Source organism: Chiloscyllium plagiosum, unplaced genomic scaffold (genome assembly GCF_037043375.1).
Source record: "Chiloscyllium plagiosum isolate Xiang-an unplaced genomic scaffold, Cpla_swu_hap1 HiC_scaffold_7, whole genome shotgun sequence".
Lineage (NCBI taxonomy): Eukaryota > Metazoa > Chordata > Chondrichthyes > Orectolobiformes > Hemiscylliidae > Chiloscyllium > Chiloscyllium plagiosum.
Genome location: NW_028270145.1, coordinates 21,056,964 through 21,073,810, shown reverse-complemented (window position 1 = coordinate 21,073,810; position 16,847 = coordinate 21,056,964). Strand labels below are relative to the sequence as shown.

Sequence of the window (16,847 nt, the reverse complement as noted above, 5' to 3'; positions counted from 1 at the left end):
TTTTTCCCTCATATTTCAAAATTTTCTCCCTGACACGCCAATTCTCTTGCTGTTTCTAGACTAAATTCTGGCTGATTCCATCCCCTCCCACAATCACTATCTCCACACAGTCTCCCAAATCCCCACCATCTCCCTCCATCCAAGTTCAGGGCAAAGTGCAAATTAGTATCAACTACCTTGGAGACACCAAGCTCGAGACTTTATGGTTTCAATAATAATATTCTAAAAAACTGATGGGCTGCTTTTGTCCAAAAGAACATTCAGCCAGCAAACACCTAGAGATTAATTTTATTGTGGAAGTTTGTTCCTACAGTCCAGGTACTGAAATATTTTCACACATGAAATCCTGTATTATACCGAAAAACAAACAACAAATTGGAAGTTATACCAGTTCTTAGCTTCCAGCTTAATTATTTCGGGAGCACAAAATATCATGAATGAAAAACCATTCCAGAAGCAGGAGAACTTAACTCATAGTTCAAAACAACTTATCGGCTTAGCTAAAGGTCACCACAGTCATATGAAAGGAGCATGCAAAAATATCCTACAGGCTGGATAAAAAATATTCATTAGTGTAGAATTTACCTTTGCTCTTTGCAGTCAACTCACAGCTAACTAAAATGACACCACTCAATATAAATTAAGTTCTTCCAGCAGATGCTGCTTTTTCAATGTATTGTTTGAGGTCAGTTTCATGAATTTTGAAGGACACCAAAGTGCAGTATCACCATCACCATAACCATAACCAAGCATAACCATTATCTTCCTTAAATTTTAAAATCTACTATTGCTAAGAATAACATTATGTAGATCATAAATACCTGCTCAATACATCATCTAAAAGAAACAGATTTTGAATGATCCATTTTATTCTACAGCACCTAAATAGATCGTAAAGGACAATATTTGGATGATCACGATCAATAATGAAAGATTCAGTCGGTCTTAGTGTCACTGATCAGCACTGTTAAAAGCCTCATGGGGAACTTCGAATTTCCTCTCATCTTGCACCTACTATATAATGAAAGTTTCACAATTGAAATCTGTAGTCCCACAACCTCCGTTTGCTTGGCCATTAAAAAGTTGTGCAATGGGAAACCCAATAAATACTTAAAACTGGGTGGAGTCATGAAATCTCTTTTTGATAAAAGGAGGAAAGAGGGAAATCAGTTTTTTCAATAAAAGATTGAATTTGTTTTTATATAGTGCCTGTAACAAGTCCAGGATGTCACAAAAACACAAGACCATGAAGTACCTTGGAAGTGTTGTCACTCTTGTAATAAAAAAAACCCAAGGTAACCAAACTGTACCCAGTTATGGCAGAAATTAATCTGATCAATTTTTGGTTAATGGTAAACAAAATCCAGCACATCAAAAGAGCTACTTTCTACTTTCCAAATAAAAGTGATCCTTTACATTCCCCAACAAGGACAGGCAGGTCCCCAGTTTAACACGTCATCTAACCAATAATACCTTGGACAATGCAGTAATTTAGTAATGCACTGGAGTATCTTTTCAAAAGGTTATATGCTTGCTCCTGGAGCACAGCACAAACTCAACGCTTTGACTAGAGTAGAATTCTACCATTGAGTCATGCTGACATGAGAGTGTTACTCAGCTTGAATTTCATAATTGTATATGAAACAACATGATTGCATCTCTTGCGTAAGAAAATTGAACCACAAAAAAATTTAAATTGTTTAAAAAAAAATTGGCTACAGGTTTTACAAAGCTGCTGAACAATGCCAATGCATTGTCCTATTTACAACGAATATGTAACAGAAGGAAAATAATCTGTGCCAATAATTGAAAACGTTTAATAAATATTCCTATTAGTGACAGACGTATCCCTTAGTCTTTCATACTGACAGATTTATAAAAAACACTGTTGCACTTCTATGCTAAGAAGCTCCAGTAGCTCGGAGAAAGTGAGGACTGCAGATGCTGGGGATCTGGCTTATGCCCGAAACGTTGATTCTCCTTCTCCTTTGATGCTGCCTGATCTGCTGCGCTTTTCCAGCAACACATTTTTAAGCTCCAATCGCTCCTCAGGATAACCCATATTTGGGAGAAAATAATCAATAATTAGATCATTGGTTACTTTCCAACATTCAACTGGATATTGAAAGTTTTATACTGTTGGAAATTGTAGCAACAAAATCATCTGTTCGTTCCTACTCTTACAACTTATTGAGGATCTATATCCTCAGTTCTGAAATGAATTTCCTTTTGCTCGAGGTTAATAACTCCCAGCAAAATAGCAGTCCAAAGGTTGAGTAACAGTAAATGCACAGAATTTTGTGAAAAGAGCTTGAGCACTGAAACCCACTGACTGGCAAAAGCAACTTAGTCTAACCCTCAGAACACAATTTTTCAAAGCCAACAAGCATCAACAGGTTCATTTAAAATTCAGCATCTTCCAAGAAGTGGTGTTTATAATTGGTCATGATTGCCCTAAAAGTGTTTCCAAGAATTTAAGGGAAGATGAAAAAGATAATACCTAATCAATGATTCAGACAGGGAGGTTAGATACAGCAATTCACCTGAAACAACAAATGTATATAGCAATGTCAAATTCATCCATAAAATGCATCTCTTCATACTTCAACCTTGTATACGAACTAGCATCAACACTAATAGGGCAGGTAGCTAGTTAATTGCTTCTTTTTTAAATGCAACTATGCCATGACTTACAGTTTAAATATAACAGGAATTATAAACTGGATTTTGGGTATACAATCAGCTAAACTGTCAGACGGCAAAATGCAAAACTACTGCCCACTTCTAGGTAGGGCTCACAGGTGACACAGCTGAAACATCAGTCATTGTAAACTGTAATTTACAACACAGCTTTACTTTTCACCTTAAAATCCAATCAAATACATGAATGCATGTTTGCTTGGGAGATTATCAAAATATAGCATTGGGTATTTCTACTTCTGTTCCTCAAAAAAAGGTTTCTTCCATCTTTTTATTGTGACGTTCAGGCTTAACAGACAATCAATTCTTCAATGTATAATTCCAATTACATCACACTGCAAATTTTTGCTATAAATTCTGTGTTACGATCGAGCCCTCCACAATCACCTGATGAAGGAGCGTCGCTCCGAAAGCTAGTGTGCTTCCAATTAAACCTGTTGGACTATAACCTGGTGTTGTGATTTTTAACTTTGTACACCCCAGTCCAACACCGGCATCTCCGAATCATGGCACTTAAGTGCAGTACTAAAAGAGTGCTGTGCTCTTAGAGATGATATCTTAAATTAAATGTTCATCTGAGGCCCTATCTGTTCTTGATGTAAAGACAGTTTTTTTTATTTTTCTGTATTTCTTTGACTGTAGATTGAAATGGGACGAGGACAGTTATAAATGCCAAACTTTATGGAAAAGATTGCTACACTTTTTCAAACCAAGTTCCCTGGTACTCATTGTAAGCACTGTTAACACTGGTGGTTGTTCAAGTAGTGGAAGAAGTCTAGTTGCAGGTGGGATGGAATCAGTAGGATGTATGTAAATGAAGATTCGACCGTAACAAATTGCTGAGGAGTGGTCAATAGATTGTAACCAGTATTCAATGACAAAGTTGTTCTGCCTGCCTACAACTATGTAATTGGCTCGACTTGGGGGTTTGGATGTCTGGGCAGAAGCCATTGGATCTCCAGAAAGGAAGGAGCTGTCCTTATCTCTGCAGTGATAAAACATTTCAAACCTGAAGAAAGTCAGTTTATTTTTCCTCCATGAGTTGCTATAAGTTGTGACTCTTAACCAGTCAGCCAGGCTTTTTATAACTGGTGAGTTAGTTGCTTTGTGTCTCCTACAACCAAGTGGAAGAACCTGGAAAAGGAAGATTACAGAACAGCAGATCCTCACAAGCCAAAAAGATCCCCATTTCAGTGAATTTTTTTGTTAGGGGCCATTGAACTGCCTTCAGTCTTTCCCTCTGCCCAGAACACCCTTTTTTTTCCCCTGAGTGTATGTCTAGGGGGAATGTTTCAAAAGGAGGATAGTTAAAGTTTTAACTGGTAGAGTTTGCTGTCAACAGTTCCTAATTGTTTATCTGTAGTTAGAAGTTATTATTTGTAATAAACAATACATTCTTGTTCAGTCCTGAAATCTGGTCCATACTTTCTTTCAACCTGTGTTAAAAGGACAGCTAAATTGGGGAGCTTTACCTACTTTTATTAAATCTTTAACTTATGTGGTAACTCTGGAAATAACAACAGCTTGATTTCCAATGCACTCCCCAAGTGAAGTGTAACATTTTGTATATTTGATTACTCATATTTCACTTGGAATGTTAACACTTTTTCTCTCTTCACAGAACGTTATAACTAACCTCTGTAACTTGGACAGTAGAAACAAAAGTTTAAACCAGGTTTCCTGCTCCGTGAACAGTGGTAAAATATGTATATGAAGGACTGGTAAATGATGACTAGATTGATTTTGCTGAGATGCAGCCATAGTAAAATGTCTTGATATTCTGCCCAAGTTTGTCTCTCCATTTGGGAGAGATACAGGAAGTTGCTTTTAACTAGGAATTGTAGAAATCCCTATGAGTAGAGATGAGACTGAAACTGCTGCCTGGTGTCACTGGAGCTCCAGATTTTTTGCCCCTTTGAAAATTTATTCTTTACAAATGTAGGTTTCATGATAAGTATCTGGTTTATGAGCTTCAGTTAAATTGGGATTGCATTTTCCTTGAGCCAACGCATAATTTCTTAAAACTTTATGGACATTAAAGGAACTATTTCCCCATCTAATTACATTGCTAATGTTACTGGGAAATTGGATTTCTGGGTATAAGCAATTGCACAGTGTGGTCTCAAGTAGCTTAGTCCTGTGTTATGATGCTGAGAAATACTTTGACTTAGTGTAGTCAGCAAAGCTGGGATGCCCTGGAGCATATTTCGCAGACAGTCTTTTAGAATTAATTTATAGTGATTTAAAGAGGAAAGGAATTAAAGCTGTGTTTTTGGCAGCAAGTGCATGACATTAGATATTGGGGACTCACTGAGCATAAGTGCTTGCTGTCATTGTTAACATTACACTGATACCTGCTTAAATTTTAAGCGAACCAAGACTTAAATTGATAAAAATTCCATACATAACTAAATTATTTGTGGGATTCTGAAGTTCCACTTCTGATTTCTTCTCTTATCTACATGTCACAACTTGGTGACAACATCCACAGTGCAGATGCACTTAATATTCCAAAAACAAAATCTTGAATTAAATCCATAAACTCTCTCTGTATAGCTTGATCAGAAGAACAAGGTTCTCACCATATAGATTACATATGCCGGATTAAAATTCTGATGAAGGAGCATTGCTCCGAAAGCTAGTGTGCTTCCAATTAAACCTGTTGGACTATAACCTGGTGTTGTGTGATTTTTCACTTAAGTGCCAGTCTAGACTTTCTATAAAGGTCCATGGAACACAACCTTCTGACTGAAAGGGACAAGAATGCTATCCACCGAGCCAAAGCTAAGAAACAGATTAAGTAGGTTGCATTATCTGTCAACAACTCAAATATATAAAAACAGAAAGTTCAGTACAGAGGAGAAGTAGCAAAGATGTCAAATACCGATGACTTGTAATGCTGGGCATTTGTTTCATTTCAGATTTGCAATATTTATGCTTTTCCCCACCCATTTTCAATTTTAACAGATTTTAAAATTAGTTTTTTATCAAGTTTAAAGTATCTGTAATCACACCCCAAAGTATAGCTTTGTACAGCAAGATATCTCAATGACAACAGTTGGAGGTATTGTCCCCTCCAAGTGCCATGCAGGAATCCATAACATAACACGCAGTGTAGACAAGCTGAGCACAACAGAAACAAAGAGGAAGCATTGAAGTCAATGAGTCCATCCCATCCCTGCATTATTTGCTGCATCTCAGCAGTATTTGAGAACATGCTACAACAGATCTGCAGCTTCAACTTGTCCTCGCACTTACTGGCATGCCTACCCGTAGAACAGGGTGAAATTACAGAAAAGTTAGACAGTTTATTGTTCAAACACTTGAGGCCATTACAATGCAACACTAACAGACTCTACTTAAATGCAGTGCAAAAATCAGATCCAACTAAATATCAAGGATACAAAATACCGTCCCTTTCAAGACTAGCTCACGATATGTGAACTATTAAAGTAAAAAACAATGAAATTTATTCGGCCCTTATCGAATCACAAATAAACATGAAGCATTCAGACATACTGTTGCCCTTGGAAGAGAAAACAGTTAAAGATGAAACCAATTGAAACTGCCTTGATAGCTTATCAGGTAAACACATCATGTATGTGAAACAAAGGCAAATAAAGGTAGGTCAGTTTCAACCTCTGGGCTCCTCTGAATCAACCATGAAGAGAAACATTTTATGATACAACTCCACTCTCCCCAGACTTCAAAGTTGAAAATGTCAACTGTCAATTGCTACTGAAAGATATGAATAGACAGGTACTGAGTGAGAATAAAAGATAAAGTCCAAGAATGATGGTCACCACAACTAAACAATTGAATAAGGTGCTGATACTTCCTGTCCAGATGTAGAGCTGAAAAGGCCTTGCAAATTACAGATCGCTGAACATTTTATGTTTACATTGAAAATTGGCTCCAATACCTTACCGCAGAAATTCAATTTTACACATTATGTATCCAGAATGTTGTTGTCTTTACTTACAAGATACAAACTGGTTGGATTTCCCCAAAAATTATCAATGCATATATAGCTCTTCACCCATGGTCTCCTCTCCATCTGGCAGGCACTCGTGGATGGCCTGATATTTGTACTGATTTCTTTTCTTTCTTGAGGATGGAAACATTACAGCACTCACCATTAGCAGGATTGCAAAAACATGGCTTCACAGAATTAGCATTTACCAGAACATGTAAATTTGAAACTAGAATTAATGAATTTGACGATGCTGTTTGTGAACTGAACAGAAAATTCAAGGACCAATTTTTGCTATTACAGGATATGATATGATGAGATGTCCTTGTCTGTATTAGGATTACCTTAGTTTGAACAGCTCCCCTGCTAGCCTAGTGATCTGATCAGTATGCTTCATAATGCAATACTACCATATAGCTCTGCAAAGTCACTGTTTCAATTCAGGTTTCAAGAGCCATTGATGGTTTTGTCTCCACCCCTAGCGTACACAGGGGACAGTTTTAGAGCCTTCTTTGACCAATATAACCCTGCAAAAATCAAGAATCAAATCTGAAACCTAGTATAATAGAAAGGTATATTTAGCTACAAAAGGTGACAAAATAGGTAAATAAAGAAGCCACGACATCCAGAAAAGATCAAATGTGAAAAAAAGCTCTCGGCTCTGCCAAAAATGTGACTTTAGGCCCTGCCCTCAGATTAAGATAACAAGAATAAACAGTGCATTCAAACATGCAGGATTGCACAAAAATGCCGATAGTAAATGGCATGGGAACACTGTACAATAAGAGTTAGTCACAACAGCTCCACAAATGCTGATAAAAAGAAGTGCTCCATAAAGTTCAATTCACATTTAAACAATTTATAGAATTTAATGGTTTAAAGTCAATCAGCACATTAAAACCATTGAGAGAAAAAAAACCCATTCCAAACAAAAAGTCTGGACTTCAACTTGCATTTATATAGCCCCTTCAACGTTGGAAAACTTCCCAAGGTGCTTCATAACAACACAACCAAAACTTTGCTCAAGATAACACACTCCTTATAACCTACAGGGATATGTAAAGAGTTGGAGAGGTTTAGAGTGAGGGTAAGTGAGACTAGGAAGAAGCTAATGAAGAGGTGAGGGAGATGATAAAGTACCTGTGACAATGGGGGAAAGATAGAGGATGACAGACCTGTGAAGGCATGGAGTATGAGGATGCAGAGGTGCAGAGAAACAGTGGTACGAGAACTGTGACAATGCAGGCATTGAGAGTTATTGGAGACCTCTGACACTGGCTGTCAGAGACAGACATGTGCATCAATGGTGTGGAGAAAAGGAATGAGAGATCGGTAGTAGTGCAGGGGTCACTAGGAGAGGGGGTGAGACCTCTTTGGCAGTGGGAGTTGCTGGGAAACCTGTGAATGGGAGGAATAGGGTGTTGGAAAGAGGATGGGAGACCTAGGAAGGTGGACAAGTGGGTATGACAGGACATGAACAAGGAGATGAGAGATCAGAAATAGTCAGGAGAGAGCGAGCGAGAGATGTGAAACCAGAGACTATGGAATGGCAGGAGAAAAGCTGAGAGACCTGCGAGAGTGGAGTGCTTCCACAATCAAATTAATGTTTTGACAGAAGTTCCTTGGTAGAATGTTTCTTTTCTAAGCAAATCCAGCTGTCACTGTTCTGGAAAAAGAAATTAAATGTTTAACAAAGTCTTAATAAAAAGGGTAGGTAATAAGACCATAAAGATATAGGAGCAAAAGTGTGCTACTCTGCCCAATGAATCCATGGCTCATCTGATTATCCTCAACTTACACCTTCCTATCTTATCCCCATAATTCCTGACTCCTTTACTAATTAAAAATCTATTGCAGCCTTGAATATACTTGGAGAGAAACCTCATCACAACAACTCTGCCAAGCCCCGAGAAAGAATTTTATATGTTTCAATAAAAGGTTGTTTCTCATTCTTCCAAACTCCAATGAAATCAAGCCCAACCTGCTCAACCTCTCATACCAAAGGTCGTGAACCTTCTCTGGACTGCATACAATAGTATATCTTTCCTTAAATAAGGGGACCAGAACTTCACAGTATTACAGCAAATCTGACCAGTGCTTTTTATAGTTTTAGCAAAACCTTCCTATTTTTATATTCCTTTTCCATTGAAATAAAGGCAACAATTCGATTTGTCTTCTCTACTACCCATTGAACTTGTAGGTTAATTTTTTGCCAAAGTGCATAACCTCACATTTTCCTACATAATATTCCATCTGCCAAATTTTGTTCACTCACTTCATCTGTCTATATCCTTCGAGAGATCCTGGTGTCATCCTCTCTACTTGCCTTCAGACCTATTTTTGCAACACCTACAAACCTGGCGACAGTACATTTGCATTCCCTCATCCTAGTTAACAATAATATAGTGAATAATTGTAGCACTGATCCATGTGGCATTCCACTAGCTCCAGGTGGCCATCCCGAAAATGCCCTCTTTATCCCAACTCTATTAATGAGCTAATCCTCTATCCATGCTAGTATACTCCAACACAACCGGCTCCTATCTTAAAAGTAGCCTTATGTGTGGTACTTTATCAAATGCCTTTTAAAATCCAATTATATAGTTCCCATTCCCTACCCTGCTTGTTGCCTCCTCTCAGAACTGTAAACAAAATTTGACGGGCATGCTTTCTCCTTCATGAAGCCATGCAGGCTGTAATGAATTTCTAGATGCTCTGTTACTACACCCTTTATAATAAACTAAAACTTTCCTAATAACAGATATTAAGCTAACTGGTCTATAGTTACCTGTTTCTGTCTCCTTCCTTTTCTGCATAAGGGTGTTACATTGGAAAACTATCAATCTTCTAGGATATTTCCAAACTCTAAGGAGTCTTAAAAGATTACTACCAGTGTATCTACTATCTCTATATGCTACTTCTTTTAAATCCTAGCATGCAATCCATCAGGTCTAGGGGATTTAGCAGCCTTTAGACTTACTGGTTTCCGGAGTGTTTTTTCCTCTAGTGATAGTTAGGTTGTTTATTTCCTCCCACTCTTAGGACCGATCATTATTTAGTATGTTTGGAATGCTGTTCAGCTGCTCTGCATGTAGACTGATGCAAAGTGTATGTTCAACTCCTACTCTGCATTATCTTTTCCCCAGCCTTTAAGAGTCCAATGTTCAATGTTACTTCTCTCTTCATTATGTTACCTGTTAGCTTGTCCTCAGTTTATTTTCCCCCTTTTTTGGGGGACTTTTTTGTTTGTTTTTAAAACTTTCCCAGTTCTCTAACTTACCATGAATCTTTGTAAAGTTGTAGATCGTTTTCTCTTCAAGTTGTTCCTGTCCTTAACTTTCCTGATGAATTATGGCTTGTATAATCCCCTACCCTTCTTCCTCATTAGGATATCAAGGAATATCCTTGTTGTAAAATATTAACTTTTTAAAAAATGTTTGCCATTTACAATCAACCAACTTTTCTACTAAACTCCTTTCCCAGTCCAGTCCAGCCAACTCTATCCTCATTCCCACCTAATTACCCTTATTTAAATCTAATACAGTGGTTTCTAACTCAAATGTCTCAATTTCAAAATGAATGTTAAATTCTATCATAATACCTGTTCCTTAAAAGATCTTTTACTCTGAGATCATTTAGTAAATCAGCCCCATTACCAGATCCAAATAAGCCTGATCCCTAGTTGGTTCCGCGTTATTGTTCTAGGAAACTATCTCAAATGCACTTAGAATTTCTTACTTGCCAATTTGATTTTACCAATCTATACGACAATTAAAGTCACCCATGATTAATGTCCTGCCTTTTTTATATGTCTTCATTATCTTCTGATTTATTCCATGTCCTGCAAAGCAGCTAACTCAAACCTACCCCAAAGCATTAGGTCCAAATTTAGAATCCTATTCTTGTCTACTTAAAAATTAAAGTTACGTGGCCACGTCTAAGTGCAAGGAAATGGCTAGAAAGTAAAAGAAATTTAGAGGAAACCCAAGTGTTAATGGAGAGATATCAACCTTCAACTTTAAATTCTGAAGGACAGGAACATTAAAGAATGTATGAGCTTCCACTTTTCTAATGGTAGGGAAAAAACAGGTTAGACTATGAAATAGTAGGTAATTATCAATTTCAATATTCCTTTGGACACGGCATTTAGGGCACAGAGGGAAGTTCCAGTCCACTGATTAAAGTCATTTATCGATTATAAAAGATTTTAATTACTTTATCAAGCAAATGTAAACCAGTTGCAGTTGTACTTTGAAACATTTTCATTGGTGACCAAAGATGTGAAAAAACAACCTGTGAAACACCTCTTGCTGCACTCCAGTAACTCAGCACAGGAGAACAAATTAATGCTAAAACCACTACTGCAACAATTTGCATTTGTACAGTGCTTTTCATTTAGTTACACATCCTTAGGCTCTTCACAAAATCAAATCATAATCAAAAGCAAGCACCATTGCATCAGGCTTATTTAAGATACATGTACCTGATGATACTGTAGCTACAGGCAAACTTCTGGCTCTTAAACTATACAGTGCACTATAAATTGATGCTATTCAACTTACTTAATCCCAGCAACAAAACATCACTCTTTCAGGGATCTTATCAACTGCCATCAACATCATCACTACCCAGCAAATGAAGAAGAAATGAGCAAAGGATTGGGATGGTGGGAGTGGCAGAAGAATGTAAAGTGGATGCCAACCCGATTCTGTTTTGCCAATACTAACTCTGCACAGAACCTATTGAACTTAGAGCCATTTGGATTTCTCATTTAGAAAGATGCACTGCAAAGCTGGTGGTATAGTGGTAATGTCACTGAACTTGCAATTCAGACATTGGTTTGAATCCCATGATGGTAGATGGTGAAATTGTAAATCATTTTCAAAGAAAACTGGAACAACCAGCCAGTCTAATGACAACTGTGTATTTTTTAAATCATTAATACCTATTTTTCCAAATCAACCTGTTCAGAGACGTTATTACACACCCATGGAGCAGGTGAGACTTGAACTTATGCCTCCCGGTCCAAAGAGAGGGATACTACCAATGTGCCACATGAGGGTCCAATTAATGCTTGCTTTTAACCTATTTTTGACTCAGCCTGTTCAGAGACATTATTACACACCTCTGGAATATTGGAACTTGAACCAGGCCGCCTGGCTCAAAGGCAGGGTTATTACATTTACATCACAACTACGTAACCACTGCCAACTGTCGTAAAATAACATCTTTTGAGCTAGGCTTCTTCACTAGCTATAATTTGTGTAATAACTTTTAATCAATGATTCTACATTTACAATACTGGTTTAATCTAGCAAATTATTCTGGTACCATGAACACACTTACATACCAAGAATTGCATCATGACAGTCCAGAACTTGCCAGTTTGATCCCCACTTTGCACTGCATTAGTTCACGTCAGTCATAGTACTAGCATTAGTTCAGTAATGGACATAAAGTACCACTGGAGTGAAAAGTAAAAGTCACCCATAATTCCTGCTCCTCCTAATCACTGTCCAGAGCCATTGTCAGCATATCAGCCAAGAAGTCAACCAGGCTGTGATATCCTCCTCCTCTTCATACTGCCCGACCCCTACAAAAATAAGGTCTCACTGACGCATAACACCCATCCTCATATGTCATGACTTCTCAAGCAAATCCCAAGGGAATAGGCAACATCCACGAGATCATTTCAGCACCAGCCAGGCCTTTTAGCAGCAGGAAGGGAAAAGGTTAGACAGCAATTACAAAAACACAAAAGGGGTATAAGCGATTCATAAAATACTGTCATACAACGCCCAGTCAGAGGGAGTGTGCCATTTATTATCAAGACCTTGTTGGCTCTTTGCAAAGCATCCACTCTAGAGGTAATCTGTCCAGTGAAATATATGAAAGCATTTTCGCAAAACAAAAACACACCACTTGCTCGTTACTGGCTACTTTTCACTTCTGTTTTCAACATGATAGTCACACTTTGCGGTTAGTAAAGGGAAACTTATCTCTAGACCGCAAACCTCATAGGTCTATACCAAAAAGAGCAAAAGAAAAAGAATTACAGGAAATAAATTATAAAAAAGTTGTAATGAAACACATACAACCGGATGGAAACTCTTGAATGAAAACAAATCTCAATGTGGCCCACCTTTTACTGGGTGTGTATGAGAGGTAAGCATTCTTAAGTAGTATATGTTTAAAGAAACTTATTGATCAAAATTTTCCTTTCCCTAAGTATTTAAAGACTACAAAAATTATACATATCTGAGGAACAGACAAATATACAGGCTGGAGGAAAGGGAAGAAAGAAATAACCCGCTGAATATTCCTAATCAAAATCCAATTGGCCCTGTTGAGAAATATTTATGGATATCCCATTTTGAGAGGATATCATCTTTCTGTCGCAACAATGTACAAAAACTACATTTAGCCAAGGAACTAACTCTGTGTGCGTCTGCAACTTTGAGCGAGGTGGGAAGAAAATTCGAAAAAGGAATACAGCTTATTTTAAGAGAAAAAACCCCCTGCATATTCTGAGTATTAAATCCATTTCCTACAGTAGAACCACAGTTTGTCAGAATCTGAAGATGACAAAAAATGGATAATAGTACTCCAAATCATGGAATTAGTAAGGACATATGTGCACAAACATCACAGACCAATCATACTGCCAAACCAACAGGAAAACTAGCACAAAAAACTTGGATCAGAATTTGTCAGAGTTGAACCTTTGCCTGATAGGAGTATAAAGCACTCTCTATATAACTATATTCAGATGAGAATTTGAATCACATTTGTGTTGGATGTACTATACATGTGGCAAACAGTCAGCTGAATTGTGACTTGCACATTTATACCCAAAACTAGTCACTCCAAGGACCAATCATTACCCACACCCCAAACTATTTCCACAATCAGTCACATCTAACAGTGGAATGTACAATTGCATACAAGAGGCCACAATCAGTTCGTAGACAATTACACAAGGCCATTATAGTCACTTTACATGCAGACTGTACCTCAGTGATCACATTGGGAGGCTCAGGCCAGTGCTTAAGAGATATTCTCCTCAAACTGTGTGTCAGGCCCAACAAATGGCACATTCTGCCCCCGTTAGTGGGTCAGGGCCAATGTCCGGGTAGACTATTCTTCATGTTTCTCTCCTTCACATTCCCTCCCCAAAAAATAAATTGCACAAGAAACAACATATAGTAGAAACAACATCATCTCACTAAACTGCTTCAAGGTTTGTATACAGAGAAATGGTAGCCTCAATTGGAGAAGAGGATGGCGAGACACAAGAGAACACGATATGGTCGAAGAGAGCTTCAGGGAGAGGCAGGAAGGTTCAATGTGGAGGAAATCCTATGTCCAAGGAAATGTGGGGATGTAGACTTTCAGCAAGAAAGAATATGGAATGCAACAGGATGAGAAGAAAGCTAATGTGGAGAAATCTAGTAAGGGGGATCCAGTAAAGAGAGTGGGGTGGGAGAAGGGGTCAGCAGAGAGAGAGGGATGGGGGGGTGGAATCCAGTAAAAGGAAAACAGTGGAGGAATCCATTAAGATAGGTGAGAGATCCAGTTAAAAAAAAGATGGGACGGGGAGATCTAGTAAAGTGAGGAGTGGGGGATCTGGTTAAGCAAGAGTGAGAGAGATGCAGTGAAGAGGTGGGAGAGCAGAGATCTAGTGAAGAGGGGGGGGGGGGATGTGATCACTGAAGGGAGGGAAGTGATCCAGTGAAGAGGGGCGGGTGAGGGGGTGATCCAGTAAAGAGAGGGAAGTGATCCAGATGTACAGGAGATGGGGAGGGTGGGGGTTGTCGGTCTCCCTCCTGTAGCCGCATCGCCGCCCCTCCCCGGACTCACCGTGCGTCTGTCTGTCTGTGTCTGTGTGTATGGGAGAGGGTTGGGGGGGGGGCAGGCGGCCCCTCACGCGCTGCTGTCCCAGTCCCGGGGCGGGGGGGGAGGAGTCAGGCTCTGATCCGGATCTTGATCCCAATCCAGCTCCCGCTCGCGCTCCGGCCGTTACCGTTTATTGTGTGGCTGCGCCGGCGGAGCCACTTCCGGTCTGCGCACCGCCCCTCCCCCTTCGCACCGCCCAACCACACTCCCACCCCTCCCTTCAAGTGGCAACACCAGCTAACATAGCGGTGGGGTCCACACGACTGCTCCTTCTGGAATTAAAGGTGGCACAGGCTAAATCTTTAATCACAGTTTATTTTTAAAAATTGGATTTCCCTACAATGATGATAAATGTATTTTTTTTTATTTGGAATCTTGGGAGCCAACCTAACAGAACCTGGTGTTGGTTGGGATAAGGACAGCAATATTGTAGATGTGCTCAAGTTTGTCAGGTGAAGAATATGAAGAACATTCATGATAATGTTGGAACAATCACATGGCACAGAGACAAAGGAATGGGTGAAGGCTCCATCAGTGCTTAACTGCGGCAATGTCGAGCAATGCCATAGAATTCCAAGTGGGAGGTTGTTGTGGTGGAGTGAATATGTGGTCACCAGCTCAACTTGAGATTGAAACAGATGCAGAGACTATGCAAAAATCTAGCTGGTTCCAAAACTGTGGCCAAGGTCGTTTGGAGTTTGTAGCAGGTTTTGAAACTGTAGCTTACCCAGGAATAGATTTTGGAAACAAGAATTAGACATCAAAATATCATAAACAGGGTCAAGAGAGACTGCAGAGAGGTAGAGTACAATATCGTCAGCATTCTTAAATTAGTTGACCCCACCTCTGCAGATGCCACTCATAGGTGTCAGTACAGATGAGGACTTGAAGAGTGCAGAGGATAGATCATTGTAGGATTCTGAAAATAATGTATGGGAGTAAGGAGAGAACCTATTGCTGTGGAAGTTCTGGCTACAATTGGATAGGTAGAAGTTGAATCAAACAATTTGAATAAGAATATAGAAGGCACGGTGATTAAGTCTGCAGATGACACCAAAATTCATGGTACAGTGGACAGTGAATAAGGTTACCTAAGATTACAAGGAGATCTTTACCAGTTGTGTCAATAGGCTGAGGAGTGGCAGATGGAGTTTAACATGGGTAAATGAGAGTACTGCATTTTCATAAAACAAACGTGACTTACACAAGCAGGACTTACACAATTAATGGCAGGACCTTCAGAAGTGTTGTAGAACAGAGGGACCAAGGGGTTCAGGTACAGAGGAACCTCAATTATCTGAAGGACAAGGGCAGTGAGTATTTTGCTCAGTTACTCGAATTCCAGATAATTGAATGCTGGATAATCGAGGTTCCTCTGTACATAATTCTTTGAAATTTGCGTCACAGGTAGACAGGCTGGTTATGAAGGCTTTGAGTATAGGAGTTGGAACGTCATGTTGAAGTTGTACACAATGTTGGTGAGGCCTCTTCTGGAGTACTGCTTGCAGTTCTGGTTACCCTGCTATAATAAGGATATTATTAACTTGGACTGAGTTCAGAAAAAGATGTTGCCAGTACTGAAAGGTTTGTATAATAAAAATAGGCTGGGACTTCCTTTACTAAGAGTGTAGAAGGTTGACAGGTGACCTTACAGAAGTTTATGATCATAAGGGGCATAGATAATGTGAATAGCAAGAGTATTTTTCATAGGGTGGGTGAGTTGAAAACTAGGAAGCATAGTTTTAAGGTGAGAGGAGAAAGTACATAAATAGGAAAGGTTTGGAGGGATATGGGCAATAGCAGGAAGTAGGACTAGCTTAGTTTGGGAATACAGTCGGCATGGACCATTTGGACTGAAGGGTCTGCTTCCATGCTGTATCACTTTTTGATTCTAAGTAAATCCCAATTTGGGTGAAGAATAAATCTTCATATTGTACAACAACAGCAAAACTGGACTTACCACATATGTTAGAAAATGTGAGAGGCAGATGCAAAAGTTAGTTTTTGATTGGCTGCGGAGGGGCTGTAACATACTGTTAAAGCCTGCATCCTCTCTCTGTCTCTCTCAAGGGCACAAAAATGGCAAGTAAAGCAGGCAACTATTGTGATTATTTCAATTCAACCTGCACCTGTGGATGGCCAACCTGACCAAGTCCAGGAACACATCCGTAAGAAAGTCCTTCTGATGTACCTGCTCCCCTCTGCACCAAGTGGTAGGCAGCACAGGATTGAAGACCAACCAGATGTTGAGGAGCTCCTTCAAATAGCAGAAGAAAGG

At 39.1% G+C, this 16,847-nt stretch overlaps 1 protein-coding gene across 4 annotated transcripts in view; it reads right to left on the bottom strand.

The window, feature by feature from the left end:
* Positions 1-14,645, bottom strand: part of raph1a (Ras association (RalGDS/AF-6) and pleckstrin homology domains 1a) — a 227,103-nt gene extending 212,458 nt beyond the window's left edge. For all 4 annotated transcript variants that reach the window (XM_087988799.1, XM_087988801.1, XM_087988802.1 and 1 more), the window contains exon 1: positions 14,534-14,645. The gene's annotated coding sequence lies outside the window, so the exon portion shown is untranslated. The remainder of the gene's footprint in view (positions 1-14,533) is intronic.
* Positions 14,646-16,847: the final 2,202 nt, after the last annotated feature.